This window comes from Podarcis raffonei, chromosome 1 (genome assembly GCF_027172205.1).
Source record: "Podarcis raffonei isolate rPodRaf1 chromosome 1, rPodRaf1.pri, whole genome shotgun sequence".
NCBI lineage: Eukaryota > Metazoa > Chordata > Lepidosauria > Squamata > Lacertidae > Podarcis > Podarcis raffonei.
In genome coordinates this window covers 123347152-123366953 of record NC_070602.1, presented here as the reverse complement: position 1 = coordinate 123366953, position 19802 = coordinate 123347152, and the positions used below count along the sequence as shown (strand labels likewise).

Here is a 19802-nt window from a genome sequence, read left to right as displayed (position 1 = left end):
GGGATGTCACCATGAGGAGGGAAGGAGGGGGGGAGGAGAGAGGGGGGAATTACATATGGAAATAAGGAGAAAAAACTACACAGAGTCCTACTTTTAAGAGAAGCCACAACCTGCTTAGGTTTAAGTACCAAATATCTGAAGGTCCACTTCCTCCCCTTCAGAAGACCTCAGGTGTTAAGCAGAGCTGTGTTTTGAATTCGGCCAAGTCCCAAGCCTATTTGGAGGGATTTGGGAATTGTTCAATTTGGATGCAGGTTGGAGTCACAGTTGAGCTGTGCACAGGCCTGGTGTTAAGATTAACACAGGGGACCAGAATACATGAATGAGTGTCTCCACCCCCATCGTTCAGCCCGGACACTGAGGTCCAGCTCCGAAGGCCTTCTGGCAGTTCCCTCACTGCAAGAAGTGAGGTTGCAGGGAACCAGGCAGAGGGCCTTCTCGGCAGTGGCGCCCTCCCTGTGGAACGCCTTCCCATCAGATGTCAAGGAAATAAACAACTACCTGGCTTTTAGAAAATACCGTATTTTTTGCTCTATAAGACTCACTTTTTCCCTCCTAAAAAGTAAGGGGAAATGTGTGTGCGTCTTATGGGGCGAATGCAGGCTGCGCAGCTATCCCAGAAGCCAGAACAGCAAGAGGGATCCTGCTTTCACTGCGCAGCGATCCCTCTTGCTGTTCTGACTTCTGAGATTCAGAATATTTTTTTTCTTGTTTTCCTCCTCCAAAAACTAGGTGCGTCTTGTGGTCTGGTGTGTCTTATAGAGCGAAAAATACGGTATCTGAAGGCAGCCCTGTTTAGGGAAGTTTTTAATGTTTGATGTTTTATCGTGCTTTTAATATTCTGTTGGGAGCTTCCCAGAGTGGCTGGGGAAGCCCAGCCAGATGGGCGGGATATAAATAATAAATTATTATTATATTCTTATTTTTGTAGTTCCACTGTTCTGAGTAATTTGGTTTATTGGTCCAGGAAAGGGCATTCTCTGAGGAAAGGAAATAAATAGGCAGATAAATAAATTGGTATCACTGTGGCAAGAAGGTAAATGGTGTTTCCGTGCGCTCTGGTTTCCATAATGGTGTCCCGTTGCACCAGAAGCGGTTTAGTCATGCTGGCCACATGACCCAGAATGCTGTCTGTGGACAAACAACGGCGCCCTTGGCCTGAAAGCGAAATGAGTGCTGCAACATGTGAAACTAACCACAATTACCTTGAATTTCTGCTTAACCCTCAAGAAAGAAGTGAATTTTTGCTAGCCAGGTTTAATTCAAATCCATCAAACCTCCTTCAAACCACCCTTCTCAGGCAGGGTGGAAGGAGAAAGAACTTGCCCATGTAAAGACCACCTGGTGGAAACCCTCACACATATGGTTCTTAACTGTAAACTATATGCTGATCTCCGTCAGCACTTTCTAGATCAACTCTGTATCCCCAAATGGAAACCAGGGTTGGAGGTCTTACATTTTCTATTACTGGGGAATGATCAGGAGCTTACCAAGTTAGTGGCTAAATATCTTTATTTGTTTTTTTGTCGTCGAAATATACTGCAGACGTCTGATTTCCCTGGAGATGTACACTAAAAAGGATATACCAAGAACTCAGGCCACAAGTTTCAATATAAGGAATAATTCCTACTCGAGAGTTGAAAAGAAAAACGTGTATATTCTGCTAAGAATAACAGTTTGAAGCTAATGGTAAATTTAAACACAACGTGTAAGTACAGTAGTTTTAAGGTAAAACGTTTAAGTACAGAAATAATGTAGTTTCAAATATGCAGTAATATAGTATAAAGGTACATAAAATACCAGTACACAACAATTATTTTGTACAAGTCTCAATGGCAGTCAAAAGGAGTCCATATTATATAGAATCAGAATAAAGAATCAAATAGGGCCGAAAAGGAGTATCCGGAGTGTGAATCAGATGTACGACTCAGTAGTGGTGACCAGGACAGGGCCCTGTTTCGGAGTAAACGCCTTCTTCAGCTCGGTTTTTTGAGGGCTATAAATCTGTTGGAAGTCTGTATCATTTAATTCTTTTATGTTTCTTTTTCGACATGCGTCTTAGATAATGGAATGCTTCCAAGTTTTCATGCGTTTCTCTGTGCACCACTACTGAGTCGTACATCTGATTCACACTCCGGATACTCCTTTTCGGCCCTATTTGATTCTTTATTCTGATTCTATATAATATGGACTCCTTTTGACTGCCATTGAGACTTGTACAAAATAATTGTTGTGTACTGGTATTTTATGTACCTTTATACTATATTACTGCATATTTGAAACTACATTATTTCTGTACTTAAACGTTTTACCTTAAAACTACTGTACTTACACGTTGTGTTTAAATTTACCATTAGCTTCAAACTGTTATTCTTAGCAGAATATACACGTTTTTCTTTTCAACTCTCGAGTAGGAATTATTCCTTATATTGAAACTTGTGGCCTGAGTTCTTGGTATATCCTTTTTAGTGTATTTCCAACAAGAACTCCAATTTCTTTAATGATTCCCTGGAGATGTGACGATAGACTGCTCTGCCTCCTTCTTTTTAGCAAATGTTTTGTGCCACTGAGGAAGTGGTAATTCTATATTGATTTGCTTTGGATGTTTGTATGTGATGCCAATAAAAGGTTTGATGATTGTGATGATGAGTGCCACAACCCCATAGTCGCCTTTGACTGGACTTAACCGTCCGGGGTCCTTTACTTTTACCTTTTCTCTGAGGCATTTGTGACATTCTTTCCCAATAGAGGTACATATGGACTTTCATTATATAGTTTCATTGAATGCTGCGAGCACACCTCTGGCTTTTGATACTTGAGTTGCATATTTTTGGGCCCCACCTATTGTCTTGACTCTAAGTCATCTTAACCATTTTTAATATTCCATTTCTAAATTATTCCAACCCACCCTGAAAACTAAGAAATATGATGATGATGATAGACAATAGTATTGCTAGAGATTAAATGTGCTGATAATTGATTTCTTTTGGGGGTAGGGATAGACAGGTAATCATTAAGCCAGTCTGATGTTAAAACGTATTATTGCTTAGCTGTTTCTCTCCACTTAGGTGGTCTTCTTACCTAGTTTAGCCTAGGTTTAGACCAGCTCCTTTGGTCATGATGGGTATTGCCTGAAAATCTGGCCTCCTTTATTTCTGGATGGGGGGGGGGAAGACCCCAGTCTCTTCCATTCTACAATTATATTGCAGCTTCAAGAGTCATCATGCAAGAGATTCTCTGCTCATATTCTGTGATGAAGCCAAATGTCATCTAAGTATAAAAGAAAATCAAACGAAAAGGGGCAGTGATCCAGAGGCATGTCTCACTGCTAGACAAATGGAATAAATTTGCTGGAAATCCAGGGCTCACATCCAAGAGCCTGCATTCTTAAAACAAAAATTATATGACACATTTGCAAGATTTCTGACACTGTTCTTGCTAATGCAACCGTAACTTCACATTTAACTAGGACTGGTTATGAAATTCTTCTCCCTCTGAATTTTGCTCCTGATTTTGTCACTCCAAATTATCAGTTTCTGGCGAAGGAGCCTTACCAATGTACCGGCTTGTCTGTCATTATTTCAGATTGCATTCCCAGACTTTGTAAAGATCACAATGCCTGTGTGGTTTACTTTTGCCACAGCTTTCTATTGCTTCACATTCCTCTCAAACATGCACACGGAAATACTGAATACAACATTTTTTTCTTCAGGGTGGGGGAAGAGGAGATGAAATTTGCTTTCAGAAGTGCATCATGGAGTTCCTTTCCATTTTAAAGTGCCATATGCACTCCACTTAATTTCTTGACAAACTTTTGGCATTTCAGGACAGGAATCTCTGAACATGGGGGATGCTCATTTTGTTTGTTTGTTTTCAACTGAATGGTAATATCTGAAACTCTTTGTTTTTTTTGCATTTTGGCTCCAAGTAATATTATAAATATCCCTGCATAGGTTTTGTACCTCCCACCACAACTATCACCTGAAAGGAGAACAGAGGAAGCCCTCAGGCTGCAATCACTAAAAATCAATGCAGCTCCTCTGATTCTCATTCCATAGAGCTGTCCTCTATGATCATTTATTTTAAAAAAGCATTTGTTCAGAAAGAGTGATGTTTAATCATGTCTGCTGCCCCTGGGCAGAAGAGATTTGCTGTCCCCGCTTCTCCTCTTCCGAATGCACAGGGCCTCTAACTGAACCCTATCTGTTTCTGCCCTGTTGGGACTCCTCAAGGGCACCTAGAGACAGAACTGAGAGCACCCAGGGCACAAGCCAGAGCTCATCCTGTCCTTGTCTCACCTGCCGTAGAAGGGTGATGTGCTTTGCTCAACACATCATGCAAACAAACCCCACACAGGAAGTGGTGATGTGCCTGATATGTGAATGTCAGGCTCCAGGGACTTGGCTTCTCCACCCCATCCCCCCTTTGGCTGTAGATAAGCTGGACAAAGTGAAAAGAGTCCCTAACCATTTAAAGAGTCTTTCATGATCACAGCAAAAGAACAAATCATCCATTCTTGGAATAAAGGTGCTCCCAATTAAACTTCCCTCCTACTTCCCCCCGAGTTAACTCTGTCACTTCCCCCTTCGTGCAACCTGATTTCGCAACCACTGAGCCTTCTAACCTTATCAGCTCTCCTTGTCCTTGGAGATATAGGCTACTCACTTTCCAGCGAAGGGGAGTCAGTTATCTCTCTCTCTTCCTGTTCTGCTTCTCCTAGCTGTTCCCCACTCAGCTCTGCCCAGCTGTTGTTTTCTGAACTATGTCCTTCTGCAAACCAAGTCTCTAAATCTATACTGCTCCATTGTTCCTGGGCAGCTTCAGAATCCTGGTCAGGAGCAGGAAGATAGGGAGATTCCCACCATTCCTCATCAGAGCTGTAATCCTCAGTCTGGTCTCCGACAGTGAATTGCTCTGACAGGGGTCTCCCCTCAAGAGGTCAACGCTGATCTCTTCTCTCTTCCTCCTCTCTCTGGACAAGGCCCTCGGATGGGAAGCAGCACAAAGGAGATGCAATCACAGCCAAAGCTCTTGGCCAAACAGACCCCAAGGCAAAAACACACCTGTTCATCTTTGTCTAGTTTTGGAGCACAGGTGGGATGAAGGAACGTCTAGGGGACTCCAGGCTGCTCTGATGGAGCGGTGGGGTTGAGCCAGAAGAATGAGAGCAACTGGGGTGGAATCATGGCTTTCATCATTCTGATCCTTGAAAGCCAACCCTCCCGGCTCCAGGATGTGTGGAAAGAGACCCCAGCCTACCAGCTAGTGATGGGTGATCATCACTGCCTCTTTAAATTTGCCACGCCAGGCAACTGCCCTGTTTGCCCTCCTGTAAATGCCACTCTGCTTTCTTTTCTTTTTGAGTGACATCAGTGCACATGAAAATGTGAGCATCCTTTTTTTTAAAATTTTTTATTAGTTTTCATCAAATTATACAGTTCATCCCGAATTACAACAAATCATAACTGTTTTGGACTTCCTTCAGCGTCTCTGACAATCATCCATATTTATACCTTTAATACACATTCCCTTCTTTCGTATTGCCAATATTCCTCCTTATTCTTCATATTTCTAATAAACAATACTTATTTGTTTTTTTACAGTGCCTCTTGAAATCCCACTAGCGTTGTGTTAACACCACATATATTTTTCAGATAGTCCACAAATTTTTCCCAGTCCTCAATGAACTTTTGATCTTTACTATATCTAATTTTCCCAGTTAATTTATCCAGTTCTGCATAATCTGTCAATTTTAATCTCCATTCTTCTATCGTCGGTATCTCCTCTATTTTCCACTTCTGGGCCAACACAATTCTGGCTGCCGTTACTGCGTATTGGAAAAGCTTACAGTCCTTTCTTCTTATGTCCTTTCCTACAATCCCTAAAAGAAAAGCTTCCGGTTTTTTCACAAAAGTATATCTTAACATTTTTTTCATCTCATTATATATCATTTCCCAAAAGCTTCTCACTTTCTTACATTCCCACCATTGATGAAAGAACGTCCCTTCTTTTTCTTTGCATTTCCAACATTTGTTATCAACCTTATACATTTTTGCTAATTTTACAGGTGTCATATACCATCTATAAAACATTTTCATCGCATTCTCTTTCAGTAACGTGAATGTGAGCATCCTTTATCAACCTTAGCTCAGTTGTGGTGATGCTGTTTTCAGATGAATATGTATTCATTTCCACAATCAGAAACCATGGGTGGTATTCACCTAAATTTTACTCCTAGCAGACACACTGAAATCAATAGACCTGGCTTGAAATACTACCCTACATTTTCAAATATGTGTTCCAATATGCACAATGATCAATCTGGATTATTTGGGAGAAGGGGGTGGAAACCAAAAGAGGTCAATGGTGCATGGGCCATTTCTGAAGCTAACTAGAAATTCTCAATATAAAATCAGAACACAGAGCAGAAGGCAGAACAAAACCAACACGGAGACAAATAACAAAACAAAACTGGGGAAATCTTCTTCCTACTATGGTCAGCATACACCATGAAGTGGGAGGGGGGAAATGACGCTCCTGAAACCAATGAACTGCGCTCATTTCATAAATGTAACTATGGGTTACAAGCCATTTTTATTATGACCCATCTGTGTGACTAACGTATCACCTTTCCTCCCCTGTCCCACTCCTGGACAGAAATATTACACCAGAGGTTATCCAGGGTGAACAATTTGCAAATTGATTCTGAAATAAACTAGAAGCCATTAATCACAAAGGAAGCTTAAAAGGGTTAGCTGGAATAAGCTCCCAAAATCATGCTTTTCACATCAATTCTAGTCAATGGACATTTTTCATTCTGTCTACATTGTGTGTGTGCCTCTTGTTTTCCCAGGTTCAGTAGAAACCCCTAAGAGCGCCTCCTGCGTCTCACCCTAATAATAATAATAATTTTTAAAAAAATATTTATATCCCGCCCTCCCCAGCTGAAGCCGGGCTCAGGGCGGCTAACAACAATAAAATAGTACAACATTCTAAAATCATTTCATTATAAAATTATATACATTTCATTATATACTGATATTTTCAATGGGGCACACATCTGCAAGCATAATTCATTGGACACTAGAGCGGCCAGGTATGTTTTCTAATTATGCCTTCAAAAAATACGCAGGAAGATAGAAGTTCGGCATGCAGTGGCTTCTCCTTTCACATCACTGGGGCTTATTTATGTATCTACAGCACCGCAGGCTGCTCCTCGATCAAAAGTTTCACAAAGCGGCTCACCACAGTAGATGCTAGCAAATGTGCCATAATACAATTTTTTAAAAACCAGATTAAAACATCAAACAATTCATTACATTTCAAAACAAAGCGAGGTGAGAAGGTACACTTGCCCAAATTCTAGTAATTCAGACTCACGGTTCACTTGCAGTTTCAAGTACGAGAAAACAGGGAAATCGCTATTGGGGAAGATTTAAAAAGAGCAACCTTTGCGAACTGTGAAGAACGCGTATTTCAAAAATGTTGAGATTGAGCACAGTTTTGAAGAAGGCAGAATGTATAAACATTCTTGTGCTGTGCTATTAACTCAGGTGAAAGAAGTTGCTCAGGCTTGGTAGCAGTCAAAAAACCTGGGAAAGCTGTTTGGCCCAGAGGTTATAGTGATGCAGGTGGCGCTGTGGTCTAAACCACTGAGCCTCTTGGGCTTGCCGTTCAGAAGGTTGACGGTTTGAATCCCCACGACGGGGTGAGCTTCCATTGCTCTGTCCTAGCTCCTGTCAACCGAGCAGTTCGAAAGCACACCAGTGCAAGTAGATAAATAGGTACTGCTGCGGTGGGAAGGTAAACAGCATTTCCATGCGTTCTGGTTTCCATCACGGTTTTCCATTGCGCCAGAAGCTGTTTAGTCATGCTGGCCACAAGACCCAGAAAGCTGTCTGTGGACAGATGCCGGCTCCCTCGGCCTGGAAGCGAGATGAGCGCAGCAACCCCATAGTCACCCCCGGAGTCACACTCCATTGTCTCTTGAGACGGACAGGAGCCAATAACAACAATACCCCCCACCCCAAATATCTGAGATACTGAAGCAAGACAAGCAATAGATAACAGAAAATTGGGCCTTCCTGTTCTAAGTCATCCTTATTCTCTTGGGTTCACCCAAAATACTCCAGGCGGCGGTTGTTCTTATTTGATTAGCTAAAGGGCCTCCCCCCCTCTCCTGTGTTGTTTGTACAATTCACTCATCCAGTGATCTGAGTATTTTAAATGATTATGCGTATGTATAATCGTCCTTCTCTCCCCTCGCGTAACTAGCCGATATCAAAAAATAATTAAATGCCATTCGTTACTTTCTATCATACTACCTCTTCTCTCCCCGAGCTGGAATTCCCTTTTGGATTTCTGTCTCCCCATGACTGCTGGCAATTTACTCGGCTTTTGAGTCATCTGAGCTCCTTTCCTGTGGATTTGAGAATGCTTTAGGATTTGCCTGTTTTAATAATACATATTTTCAGAGGCTTATAAAAGTGCATTTTATTTCTTGCTTTTTTTAAAAAAAAAATCAGCTAGTTACTACTGAGTTCAGGATAACTTTTTTAAAATAAAAAATAGCCCATGATGCCATGGAACTCCTGACTGTAAGGTACATGGGGTTTTCAACATCAGTTAACCCATTTGGGGAAATGGTAGCCATACCTGCACGGCACAGGTAAAATGACTGAGCTCAGCAGGATCAGAAACAAGTGATGTGGTCCAAACATTATAGTACTCAGGCTATGGTGCAAACAAGAAGGATTCAAAGTACTACAATCACACAATGTGAAGTTAAGGCCTGGGCTCTAGCATAGGCTTGGTCGATGTGGGGCCCTGGGCAGCAGCAACCAACGCTATGCCACTGACTGGAACTAAGATTCTCCGCCCCTGGTTTGTGGCTTAGCATTGCCTCCGAACACAGCTGCAATTTGCTTTCATGGGCCTTCTCCTATGGTGCGGGGTGTGCTGCACACCTGCTTCTTCTGCTTGTAGCACATTTGTAGCGGAGCATTTAGTATGCAACTTGTGGGTCCTACCTGAGTTGTAGTCATAGGACTACAATTCCTACCACCCCTTATTATTGGACACACTGGATGAGGATGGTGGTGGTTGGAGTCCAACAAAAACCTGCAGGGCACCATGCTGTCTACCCCTGAAGGATGGGGTTTGTACTGCCTGACCCATCACAGCTGCTGATGCTGCACATCCTTGTTCTTTTCTATGCCTGGAAGTGGTTTGTGGGCTGACGTCTACACACATTCACAGGCCCCTTCTCTGTTCTCCATCCGGGCAAGGAAGAAGCTGCAGTAGAGTTCAAGAATACATTCAGGGCAGGCAAAAGGGGGGTATGGAGAAGATCCAGTGAGAACAGAGGCCTAGTGAGAGGGTTGTGTGGCCTCGCAAGGGTCCCAAAGGCCAGAGTGAAAGCTCTGAGGACCCAATAGAGAGGCCTGAGCTAAGGTGGGAGTACATTTTGGCCCCCATAAATATAGTTCTCCACCTGGGATCTAGAGCAAAAACATGAAAATCTTCTCAGTAGGGTTTCTGGAACAAAGGGCAACCGCACACCAAAGGTGCTGTTCAATTCATGCATTCACACAAAGATCCAAAACATCCATTCTCAGTCCATTTCTGGTAACCCCTGGGAGAATATTTCAGGCCTGATTTTCAGGGCATGATATTTTAAAATGTCCAACACATGGGATGTTTTGAGTACTGTCATCTGGGTGATGGGCCAGTAGTTTAATGAGGTTGGTTTATGCATTCTTTATCCTATAGCTATAGCTATATGCATGCGAGATTTTTATATGCAACGCTGTGCACCAAATATCCAATGGCTCTTCTTTAAGGTGCATTGTTTTCACAAAAGGTTAAACAGGCTGAGGTGACATGCAGTTATTCAAACAGACCTTGTAATGAGGACAGATAAACAATGCTTTCCGGTTTCCTCTGTTCCGGTTGTTTCTTTTCTAGTCAGCGTTAAGGGGGAATTGCTACCCGACTTTTAATACATCTTGGCTCAATTGCATGTAGTCTTATTGTTTTCTAATTACCAACACAACAATTTGATCCACAAACAGGCTCCGGCGCTTCCGTGACTCTTCACACTGCAACATTATTGCATGGTGTTGTGCCGATTTCTCACGCGCTAAGCAGTTTGCCTCTGTCTCGCATCCCCAAGGCACTTATAAGCAGATGTTGCATTACAGCCAGTTTTACAAAATTGCTTCGGTTGTGATATACATTTTTTTAATGCAATAAACTGACTGGATTAAAGTGTGTGTGTGTGTGTGTGTGGTGAATATTGCAGCAAAAAGACTCATACAAATGCATAAGCATGGCCTCTCAATTAAGCAAATGCAATGCGTATATCAGATTGAGGTCAAACTCCTAGGAACACTTACTTCAGAGTAAGCCCCACTGCGATTAATGAGAGTTCCTTCTGAGCAAGCACATGGAAGATCAAACTGTTCAAGGAACAGTCCATCTCCAGATACAAAAGCTATGAGGAGAGGTGGTGTTTTGCTGTCAAGGAGAGCTTAGCATGTACTTCAAGTTTCACAGAGAATATCTTCAGGTACTTCAACGTAATAGACCAGGCCCAGTGAATTTCTTGTCCTTTTCATCAAGGACCTTGTTTGGCATGAATAGGCTTCACTTTATGAAACTCTGCCCTAGAAACATTCCAGGCTAGGATAGTTTGCTGCCTGAGGTAAAGAGCAAAATGGCACCATCTCCCATTCCATGTACAGAAGCCAACTGAACTGGCAGTTGAAACAGACCTCAGCACTGATGGTGATAGCTCAGTATCCCCTGCTACATCTGACAACAGCAGGCTAGCTTAGAGCAGGGCATATGGCACACAGAACTCTGTCCTCCAACACTTTGCCATTGCTCTCCATCTTTCAGCATCTGCCACTGGAGAAAGCCATTTTACTCTGCCTAATAGCAGGAATGGCCCTGGGGCAGCTTGACACATTGAAGCCTGAATCCCAACAAGATATTGCTTCAACTCAGGGGTGCCAACTTGAATAAAATATTGGGGGGGGGGGGACGGACAGGCAAGCCCTGCCCCACATAATCACAAGATGAGGTACATACACATAATTTGAATGGCAATGCCCATCAATTTTGGAGGGGCCTTCTCAAATATTTTATTGAGGGGGCCAAAGGGACCTTGTCCCCTAGGAGTTGGCTCCTATGCTTCAACTCAAATGTGTCACAATCCTAAAAGTGCCTACATTAATCCAATCTTTAACACTCGTGCCCAGTAACAAAGACACAAGCCTCTTTCTCTCCCAAATATTAGGAATTAAACTTATTATTGAAGCTAATACAAGCCAGCTTCAGAATTCAGCCTCTCCGAGTCCCCTTAGGCTAAATGCATTTCCTTATCCCTCATTTTCTTCTCTGTTGTTGTTGGTGTCATCCATATTAGCTGAAGAGTGGCCTCTGGAGTTCTTTGCTGCTAATCCTGTGTTGTGTGTTGCCAAACTATGTGGCAAACCTGTGATTATAACAAAGGCCTAGGAAAGGGCAGGTTTCCACCATCTTCCAAAGAGAAGACGGGAATTCAGTGCTCTCTGTGATATACTTAATGAAATCTGAAATTGCTAAAGGGGTTTTAAACTAGCGCTGGTTAGGCCCCTTGCTGAAAAAAGAAAGAGAAAATGTATCGAGGCAAGGAAGAAAAAGAAAAAGGAATTAATTTGGCCAGTCACAAATCAAAGCTTACACAAACTCTCTGGTGACTGTCATACGGTTCTTTTTGTCTGGCATACGGTTCTTTTTGTCTAGACTGGCTCCTTCCCCCCACCCCTTCCACTTTTCATTTTGGCATAATTTATCTTTGCTGCTGAGATCCAAATGGCAGCAGCCTCGTGCAACAGATTAATTTGAAAGCGAAATTCTGTCACAAAGAAAAGATATTTGTCAAGGTGTTTGCAGATCTGTTTTACCACACGGGATTTCGAGGCATATGCCTTTCACCGTATGTAGCATTCGCAAGACACAAACACACTTTCTGTTGCTCTAGGATCATAGGGTGACCCAGACAATGGCTTCTCCAATCTTTCAGGCAAGAGAGTCTCTCCCAGCCGTACCTGGAGATGCCAGGGATTGAACCTGGAGCCTTCTGCATCCAAAGCAGACACTCTTACCACAGAGCTATAGCACTTCCTCTCTCTATAATGCAGTCAAATCCAGATTGTTCCACAAGGGAAAGGGGTAGTCAGCCATTCTAAGCCTAAAGATGTATGAAGAAAAAGTCACAGTTCCTGCAGGTTCTCCACCTCCTGCCTTGTTCTTGTCCCTCTCATTTTTCCATGCCTGCTTCTACGATAGCCTTCATCCCATCCAAGGTACTTATGCTTCTTTGAGGGGCAGGGAGGTGATGAAGGATGCTGCTATGAGCCTTTAATAGTTGTATAGTTGGTGCCCCTGGCCAGCTCAGTCAGCAGATGTCCCCACCCAGCATATGAAGGGTTATGGTTGCTCTGCCAGTTACCTGCTCAACACAGAGATTAGTTAGGACCAGGTTCTGCCTTTCCAAATTCTATTTCACATCCATCTGAGTTAACACTACTTTGCACTCTATGTCACAAAGTCTCATGATTTTCTTTCCATTGTATTCTGGATTTAAGGAGATGGGAAGGGGTGGAGTATCTATGGTCACAACAAATGCCATTATCCTTTCCCCACGTATCCCTCTTTGCGCTGAATAATCAAAAGATCTCCCATGCTTTCCCAAGTCTTTTAAACATTATTATTCTAAAACATGAACAAACCAGGGAATGTTAAGTATAATTGTTTAATTGCACACTGAAACAAATGAAGAATGCCTGTATGTACATTCCATTGCAATATACTAATAAAGAAGAGAGCTCTCTGAGGTATGGCTCGGTTGATAATTAACTATTGTTGTTGTTGTTTGCTAGATCCCACATGAGTGTTTAACCTTAGATCATGTGAGGGTATTCAATTCCAAATCTCCATCTTACAGGGAGTTGCCTGTTAGTCTTAGGGTGAATACAGGCTAATACAAGCAATGGGCGAGACAGAGATTTGAATTTTGCTCTGATCATAATTATGATGTATATTTAAGAAGAAGAACCTATGCTTGAATATGGATATGCTTTATACAATTTTCTGGAAGTAACATTGATGTTTTTGTACCTGTTTTGAATAAGTACTGGTTAGTAAAGCTTTGATTGATACTTGTGGGTCTGGGAAAAAAATTATTCGTAAAGGATTCAGCTTTTACGCATTCAATTGCTTCATGCTGTACATTATTAAAATCTGCAACAGGGGATACCTGCAGACTTTTCAGAAATAAAACAAGGGCTAGTTCTGATTCATGGGGTTAGGTTCTGATGCATTTCAAAGTGCCTTCTTAATGGCCATCAGCTAAGCTGGAGCATTAGAAAGCAGAGCTCAGAACTCAAGCCGCTCAAATCAGTTTGTCTCCCGTGCGGAAAAACGCGAGATGAAGGAAATCAATAGCTAATAAATAAATTAAATAATGGTCACGTGCTGAGAAAGGTTCACATTGAGAGAGCGGCAGTGCTTGTTACATGCTGCTATAAATGGATATGATAAGGAGCCAAAGGAAATATGATGATGGGGCAAAGGGCTTCTTGCTACCATTGTTCGAAATCTGGATCTACCAGATTGAGGCTCAGTCATATTCCATCCCATACAACACAGAGCAGCCCTATGTGCAATTAGCTGCACACCATACCAAGCCGTTGAAGTCCCCAGCTCTCATGAAGATTGCAAAAGAGACGGATTTTCACTCTGACTCTCCTTTACCTTTGATCAGATTACAAGTGGCGTTGCTTAATTTTTGGCTGATCTGAGTGGCTAAATGAGGCTAAACAGACTGGAAGGGGGGGGGAGAGTTAGGGACTGTTGATTCCAGGCAGCTTATTTTTTTGGGGGGGGGGGAGAAACAGCTGATCCAGACAAGCAGCAGCACATAAGCCACACTTTTCTGCCATTTGCGTAAATGGATTCCAACACTAGATAGTGATCTGTCATGGCCTCCAAGATAAACGAGCTGTGCCTGCTCCTATTTTGATTAAGTTTTCTTTTAGTATAGAAAAGCACTCTGTTGTTTTGCTCTAGATCGCTATGGTGCGACATGGAACTCCTGCTTCTAAAGGCGATCTCAACATTTTCAAGCTGCAGCGGGAGCAAGATTTTAGGAAAGCAGAAAGCCCCACCCAGTTAGCCACGCTCATGTGGTTACAGTAGTCACACACTCACAGCATACCCAGTTAGGATAGCAGCACAGTGGAGCAGAAATTCAATTCCATCCACATTTAAAGCCGAACCTCCCGCATTCACACTTACTGAAACCGTATACGGACCAAAGCCCCTTCGTCCTTTGAAACTGGCACTTCTCGGATTTTTGCAGCGCAGTTTTTCAACCAAGTAATGTGTACAAATTGCACACAGCAGGGGGGAAGTGTGCTTTAAAACACACAGATGAGTGAAAGCAACATATAAAAAATGCTTCACTTTAGGGAAAATTGCATACAAAAATGTGTGCATTAGGACAAAGTTTCAGAGAAATGCTGTAGAATTTTCATTATGACTTAATTTTTTTTTTTAATGGTCTGCTGATACCAGAAATTAAGATCAGAGACATGGGGGTATCTCTGGGTTAGGACTATGAGTGAGGAAGAAATTTGATTCAGTTTGCATTTAAAGCCGAATTTACCAAATTCCTCATGCGTCAAAACAATATGAGAAGCAAAACACCCAAATCCTTATGTAAACTTTGCAATGCAGTTCTCCAACCAATGTTGACAAAAATGTATGTAAACATATAAACCTAGGTTCAAATGAAAAGCAGCTGTTTGGGTAGGAACTCTTGTTCCCTTGTTGATATGACCTATCACCAAATATTTCATATTTTCCTACCTCTGCTTTTTCTCCATTCCACTACCTAAGAGCTAATCCCTTTGTCTGAGCAAGGGTTGTCAACCTGATCCCTACCACTCACTAGTGGGCGTTTCAGGATTCTAGGTGGGCGGTAGGGGGTTCTACGGCCCAAGTTGAATCCTCTTTCTATTGAGCACCGGTGGGCGGTAAGGAAATTTTACCGTCAAGAAAGATGTATTCGTGGGCGGTAGATATAAAAAGGTTGACTACCCCTTGTGTAGAGTGCTATTGTTATATCCAAATATTTTACTATGGGACATGGGTGGCACTGTGAGTTAAACCACAGAGCCTCGGGTTTGCCAATCAGAAGGTCAGGGGTTTGAATCCCCACGACGGGGTGAGCTCCCATTGCTTGGTCCCAGCTCCTGCCAACCTAGCAGTTCAAAAGCACGTCAAAGTGCAAGTAGAGAAATAGGTACCGCTCCGGCGGGAAGGTAAACGGCATTTCTGTGCGCTGCTCTGGTTTGCCAGAAGTGGCTTAGTCATGCTGGCCACATGACCTGGAAGCTGTACGCCGGCTCCCTCGGCCAATAAAGCAAGTTGAGCACCACAACCCCAGAGTCGATCACGACTGGACCTAATGTACAGGAGTTCCTTTACCTTTTAATATTTTACTTGCAGCTTGTTGGTCACTCAGTGTTTATGTGGTGGGTGAGTGGGTGAGTAGTGGATTAAACCACCGGGTTAGAAGAGGGGTCTGGTGGGTAATTCATTTATCCACCCTCCCTTCCAAAATTAATCTGCTGTCACTCTCCATACCTACAACACAAATTTCAGCTTCTCCACAAAGCTCTTTCCCCCCTCTTCTCTCTCTCTCCACTCTCAGAACCGATTCATCCCAGCTAATTGTCAATGTCTTAGCTACAGAATGTATGTGGTACAGTTTGGCACTCATTTTGGTTTAAATACCTATATATTTGCCAAAGCAACCTTTTCCATTTTGTGGAAACCCAGCCTAGGCCTGCAAAATATAAGCTGAATTTGAAGGAACATGTGAACCTTTTTAAAATACTTTTTCAACTAGCCTCAACTTATTGGTACTTCGATAACTCCAGGGAGTTCCTGATGGGGCTCAGTGGGGGAAGAATCCTATAACATCAGAAAATAGTTTAAGGAAAGGGCACAGAAAAGCTATTGATTTTGGCATTTAACATCCTAGATATGAAGTCCTAAGGAGAGCAAAAGCGGATTCATAGACTCATAAAATCGCAGAACTGTAGAGTTGGAAGGGATTATGAGGGTCATTGAGTCAAAATCCTCACAAAGCATTGCATTCAAACGCATAAAATATTTTAAAACATTTTCTCTCGTAACTCACATTTCAAAACACCTTTTCTATCAGACTATATATGCCCAAAAAATTGCATTTCTTTCTCAAAATATGCATTTTCCAAATGTATTTTGGTACAGTATTTGAGGAAAGAACTGTGTCACAAACTTTGGAAAGTGTAAAAGCTAGTGGATCTCTTCCAACACTAAAATTCTATGGTCCCATGATTCTACATTAGTAAGATAAGAAAGATCTGCATATTCCAGTGTCCAGAAGTTGACATGAAAATTTGCAAAGACTGAATTCCCGGGGGGGGGGAGAGGGAGGGAGGGGTGCTGAGCTGCACACTGGGCCTGCATTTTAAAGGGAGCAAACCTCTATTTATGCAGATTTCACAGGGTGCCATACACAAAGTCATACATAGGCTTGCTGGCTGTGGTCCAGTAGACATGTTACATTAAAACATAGTTTAAAACAAACTATGGTTTAATAGAAACGAACAGTGTGCTAGTTCATGCTCCTTCAAGTGTTCCTATGGCATCCCTGCCATACTAAAGATGACAAGAGTGGCTGGGGATACCCAGCCAGATGTGCTGGGTATAAATAACAATAAGATATTATTATTATTATTATTATTATTATTATTATTATTATTATTATTATTATTGGAATAATCTGGCTTGTTGTGTCATCCAAACCCAGGCTTGTGGTTCATTTCTGTCCAAACAAATAATGAGCCATAAGTCATTAACTCACTGGAACTCAGTTCTGGCACCTCTCAGGTGGGCGCCATTGCCGTTATAAGAGAGTGAGGGAGGCATTTGAAGTGTACATGGGTCTCTACGAGGCGAGACACCGCGGTAACAGCAAGAGACTTTATTGCACCAACAGAACTGAACAAAGGCAAAGCAACTTCTTATATACATTTCTGAAGGCCTGGGCCACTCCCACTCTCAACGTGATTGGCTGTCTAAACCCCCCAAGCTGCAAAGAGCCAATACCAGCAGCCCACAGCCTAGTAATGCTACATGACTGGATATCATGTATCGAATCAGAACACAGGGGCTCAGAATCCTCAGTCCAAGCTCAGGTGGGCACAGACCACTGAATACATAGCAGCATTCGTGGCGAGTTCTGGCACCTCTATTTCTAGAAAAATAGCACTGCGAGAATGTATGCACATGAAGACAAAATGCACCGGCATACAGCTCCCATTCCATCACTTCCCAGATAGCAAATGCTGCCTCAGCTATTCTATTGACTGGATCTTGAATGCCCTATTAAAGTTTTAAGCATGGTTGGCTTATTAATACACCCTTCTGGAAATCCAGTATAGTGGTACCTCGGGTTAAGTACTTAATTTGTTCTGGAGGTCCGTTCTTAACCTGAAACTGTTCTTAACCTGAAGCACCACTTTAGCTAATGGGGCCTCCTGCTGCCACCACGCCGCTGGAGCCCGATTTCTGTTCTTATCCTGAAGCAAAGTTCTTAACCTGAAGCACTATTTCTGGGTTAGAGGAGTGTATAACCTGAAGCGTATGTAACCCGAGGTACCACTGTACAGGACAAAGTACAACAAAAAGAAGGGTTGAGGGGGAGAATTCAGGTAATGAACTTTGGTTGTTGTTTTTTAAAAAGTGCCCCAACTAGTCAACCTTTCCGAAGCCCCATGATATACCACCATATTATCTATAATAGGTAGTCACTCTAAGATTGAGGGGAGGGGAAGAAAAGGAGCCTGAATCAAATTGCGTTTTCTGGTTGCATTGCCCCTTTCTCATTATTTTCCCGTCCATTGTGAAACTATTGTGCTTTAGTAACACATTTATACACAGCTCCATTCAAATCAATGCACACTTGGGCTCTTATTGAGTATTTTGGCTCAAGTGCTATTGCTCAGGAGGTGTTTACAGCAATGTTCATTGTGCTCTCTCTAGCCCTGCCTATCAATCAAGCATGCAATAAAGCAAAGGTTTTTTTTGTTCTTTGTTTTTCAGAAAAGCAGAAGTGGGGAAGAAAACAGCCTTCCTGAATTTAACAGTTATTCACACTGAAATAGCATCAAGACAGGTACAAATGTATTTGGGTCAACGTAGCAGTTTCCCCCCTGCCTTTCTTTTTTTTTTAAGGAGGGAGAGAAAAACAATATGTGGAACAAATGTGAATCAGAGCAGTGCATTACTGCCACAGCATCCAAGTACAGAACATCGAGGCAGGATTAATCATGCTGCTACTTACAGTATAAGGGTGTGTTCATAGAAAAATAGACAAAACCTCTGGTTTAATAGACTGCAAGGTTCCCCCATCCTACTCTCTTTTCATGGCGCACTGTGTTACTGTCCTCAAATTAACTCTCTCTTTAAACACACAACCAAATCATATGCAAAAACTCCCCATCTCTGTTTATAAGTGTGGAACGAAAACAGCTTCTCAAAACTATTGACCCTACTTGTAGTAAAGGTAAAGGGACCCCTGACCATTAGGTTCAGTCATGACCAACTCTGGGGTTGCGGTGCTCATCTCGTTTTATTGGCCGAGGGAGCCGGCGTACAGCTTCCAGGTCATGTGGCCAGCATGACTAAGCCACTTCCGGTGAACCAGAGCAGCACACGGAAACGCCATTTACCTTCCCATCAGAGCGGTACCTATTTATCTACTTGCACTTTGATGTGCCTTCGAACTGCTAGGTTGGCAGGAGCAGGGACCGAGCAACGGGAGCTCACCCAGTCGCGGGGATTCGAACCGCCGACCTTCTGATTGGCAAGTCCTAGACTCTGTGATTTAACCCACAGAGCCACCTGTGTCCCGACCCTATTTGTAGGTGGCAAAATAGGGGCAAGGCAGAACACTTTGGCAGTGTGAAAATGAGCAGGCCTCAGAAAACTCTATTCTAAGAAAGCTTAGCTCTCTAACTATCAAATGAAACTTCACTGCAAGTTCATATTGGTGGATGAAGTGGGGTTAGAGAGGAGAAATGGAGGAGGGGTGAGGCAAATTGCTTCCTCCAACCATGGTAAAATTAATATGAAACAATATTAAGGCCATATTCAAAGCTGAACCCAAAATTCTCTCCCTTATTCTTGGGCAGAGAAGTGATTTTTTTTTCTTTTTTTTCCTGGTGGAGGTGGGGAAAATAAATCTCTCCATGAGGATATTTTCCTGCAGTTTGGGGGAAGAGAGCCTCAAGACTAAAATTCTCAGAGGACGTCTCAGAAAAGTATTTTCTGAGCAATCTCAGCCTAGCTCCACTTAAAAAGCTTCATGCCTGTCATAAGCTGCCACATACTAAAAAAGATCAGCTATATCCTGGCTTAAACTCCCTGCACACATTTTGAAGGCTTGCTACATATAATTAAAAAATATATCGCTCTCCATTTATCAAGAACCAGCGGCAAGTATATGAAAAGTGGGAACGTCGAAAGGAGACAATGAAATGTATCAATAGGCAGAAAGTAGCAATGTATTACATGATTATGCCACATAAATGTATTATTTTAATGTGAGGAGGGACACAAGCAGCAGCCAGGACAATTTTGAATTCCTTCACTAATTGTTCTTCATCATGAAAACTTGGAATGAGTATTTTTGTTTC

At 42.4% G+C, this 19802-nt stretch overlaps 1 protein-coding gene and 1 non-coding gene across 2 annotated transcripts in view; both read right to left on the bottom strand.

Annotated features, from left to right (window-relative positions):
• Nucleotides 1-19802, bottom strand: part of TMEFF2 (transmembrane protein with EGF like and two follistatin like domains 2) — a 253882-nt gene that overhangs the window by 190664 nt on the left and 43416 nt on the right. The window lies entirely within an intron of this gene.
• TRNAP-UGG (transfer RNA proline (anticodon UGG)) lies at nucleotides 12097-12172 on the bottom strand. Its single transcript has one exon. It is a non-coding gene; the product is annotated as a tRNA-Pro (tRNA).